At 35.9% G+C, this 3,324-nt stretch overlaps 1 non-coding gene across 1 annotated transcript; it reads left to right on the forward strand.

The window, feature by feature from the left end:
* Positions 1-506: 506 nt before the first annotated feature.
* On the forward strand, positions 507-672 carry LOC126021305 (U1 spliceosomal RNA). The gene has a single exon (XR_007499865.1). It is a non-coding gene; the product is annotated as a U1 spliceosomal RNA (small nuclear RNA).
* Positions 673-3,324: the final 2,652 nt, after the last annotated feature.

The raw sequence follows: 3,324 nt of genomic DNA on the forward strand, positions 1-3,324 counted from the left end.
TTCATCCAATAACATTCATTTATATTTACAATAATCCCTTAGGATCATTGCTTCCCATGCTGTTTCTCCAGTAATGGGATGCTATTGGCAGCCTCTGATTAGCTCAAGCATGAAAAACTAAGAGAAAGTTTCAGCCTTGACTGTAAGAAGTCATTCTGCTCATATGAGAGTTATCCGTTTGTATTAACTCTCTTCTTTCTTATTAGCATTCCTTCCAGTTAAAAAGACTGCTAGTTTTCCAATTTAAAACCTTGGGTTTTTTCCAAAACTATTTTATCCATTGATTCCTATGATCACCAGCCTTGTGGTATAATGAGAGCATTTATCTAAGGAACAGTGCTTTAGGCACTGTGTGCTTTCTCACATCAATTGCAATGCACAGATTTGAGGAGAAATTGTTTGAAAGATCATCCTGAGGATGTTACGAGTCAGAAGAAATTGTTTATTTTTATTATTACCTCAAAGTGGAACTTGAGGTTTTAATAGAGTTCTAAAATTGAATTCTTATACTTTTACTTGCCAGGGGAGATGCCATGATCACGAAGGTAGTTTCCCCAGAGCGAGGCTCACCCGTTGCACTCTGGGTGTGCTGACCCCTGAAACTTCCCCAAATGTGGGAAACTCGATTGCATAATTTGTGGTAGTTGAAGACTGTGTTGGCGCTCTCCCCTGGAAAAAATTGAATTCTTATATATAATGATTATATAAGGAACCTGGTAGGTTTGTACTTGAATTTTTTAGGCAGATTGTAGAATGAATTGCTTCTCTGTTCATTAGCTCTTTCTCACTATCTTCCTAACTTTTATTATGTTCAACCTTGTTCTGGGCAAGTTATCTCAAAGTTAAAAGAACTTTTATGTGTCCATATATATATATATTAACAAGAAGTATAAGCATTTGGCTTACATATGACCAGAATATTCAGTCTAAGAGTTGCTTAAATTCACTTTTCTCAGGTTACTAGATGGTACAACAGAAAATTGGACTCTAGACTTCATGTTTAATGTATTGTCTTGTGCATATCTAGCTGTAACCACTAAAACTTTCTTGACTAGAATCCCTGAGTTTAGATTAAATCTCATGAAGATCTAGCTCTTCCAAGGAGCTTTCAGATCTAGGGCTACCAGTTGGATCTCTCTTAATTGCCCTCTTCAGAGAAGAGGTCATTGATCGGTAATTATTCTCAAGACTAACCCTTATCAACATTTTCATTGTAATTACTACATAATCTTTTCTAGGAATAAGAATGTAGAATTTGTTTATTTATTTATAAGAATAACAAAAAAAGTGTATATTTTATAGGACTAAGCTTTATTATTTAGATTCAGTTCAGAAAATGTTTTACAAGAAAGGCTGGGGACACTGACCCATGTTCACTGATATGGTTCCATCATACTGTTTCTCAGACCTGGGAACTGAAGTATTATTTTTATTTCCTGTTTGGAGCTCAAACGGACTCAGCAAGATTGATGCTTTGTTTGTTGTATATTAGATGAAAGTAATCCATTTTGAAGTTATTTTAGATTACCTTGGTTCTTAAATGACTTTTCTGGAAGCTTTTTAGGCTAGTGTCTGTAATATATATATATATATATATATATATATATATATTTGTATGTTTAGTCTATCAAACAGTCCACATGCTGGAATGTGTCTTATCTAAAATAATTTAAAGCAGATTTTAGGAACCAAGAAGATGTTTGTCAATCTCAGGGCATGTTTGAAGCATATTTGAATGGTTCCATGAAGATGTTCATGAGAAAGTGTCAAGTTTTCACAGATTACCTCAAGTGTACCACCATGGTAAATTTGTTCCATTCTCTTCTACACACTTCTTTGTATTTTCTAGCTTGATAAATACAGAAATATACCAAAGGCATAGACACTTTGGAAACTCAAACAGGTAACATTTATGCATTTCAGTTTTTTTATGACTCTATTCTTTTGGAAGGTAAATTTATTCCCTTTTTATGGAGGTGTGAAGATTTGGACTTGACTAGACATCTGGTAGTACTCAGGCTCTGTGCATAGCAATAGGTTCTAGAAATGCTTAAGGGCCAGGAATCGAAAAGAGGCCGATTGTATACAGAGCAATACCTTCTGTATTATCTCTCAAACCCTGAAATATAATTCTTCCACTTAATAATCTTTAGTATAGATCATCAAGACTCTCACAATTCCGTTTTAATCCATCAATCATCATTCCTATTATAAGTAATGGATGCACATGCTTAAATAATTTTTATATTTATGACATTTGCTTGAAGAAATATTTTCTGTTGCTCATTTTTATCACCTCTTTTTCTCATATTATTATTTGAACCTTCCTCGAAAAAAAAAGAGCTTCCTGTCATGAGCAGGAGGCTAAAGGAAGGCAATGGCATGGAAGGATTAAGTTAGTGTGTATTCCAAGGCCAGATGTCAGAATCACAACTCTGCTGCATTATTAAATTTTTGTTGCCTGAGTTTACCCATCCGTAATCTAAGAATGCTGATGGTAGCCTCAATTCTTAGGGTTACTATGGCAATTAAAAAAGACAGCAAGCGGGGGCCGGGCGGTGGCGCTCGAGGTAAGGTGCCTGCCTTACCTGCGCTAGCCTAGGAGACGGACCGGGGTTCGATCCCCCGGTGTCCCATATGGTCCCCCAAGCCAGGAGCGACTTCTGAGCGCATAGCCAGGAGTAACCCCTGAGCGTCACCGAGTGTGGCCCAAAAACAAAAAAAAAAAACAAAACAAAAAAAACAAAAAAAAAAACAAAAAAAAAGACAGCAAGCTCACAGTTCTTAGCACAATGCCTGGCACATTGTAAATCTACTATAATCTTCTAAAATTAGTTTGATAGTTACTTGTGTCAGTGCAGAGCTTCCAGAATTTTTTTTCTAAACACGTTACTATCACTTCCTGATAAGGGATACACAGTTTATAGATATGTATATGTACATATCTAAATAAATAATCCATCAGTTTTTTTGTGTAATACTGTCAACTTTAGTTAAATCAACACTTTGCGTCACATAGTGATCATTTCTAGGAAACCAAGCTTTCTACTCAGTGCTGAGAAAACTGACTGCGAATTTTGATTTCAGAAAGCTTATAACAAGCTACACAGGTAGCAATTCTAGAAACAAATGATTGCAAACTGTCTATGCACAGATGAAGAAATGCAGCACACATAGAATGATCACAGAGGAGTCACAAGCTAGCTTGACAAGAGATTCCCAGGTCATCTTTCAGAGTGGCAAGGGCATCCAGGCCAGGCAAGATGCAGATTCTTTCTCTCTAATATTACCAATTTCAATCTAGTTTATGTTGAAAAAGAAAAG

This window comes from Suncus etruscus, chromosome 10 (genome assembly GCF_024139225.1).
Source record: "Suncus etruscus isolate mSunEtr1 chromosome 10, mSunEtr1.pri.cur, whole genome shotgun sequence".
NCBI lineage: Eukaryota > Metazoa > Chordata > Mammalia > Eulipotyphla > Soricidae > Suncus > Suncus etruscus.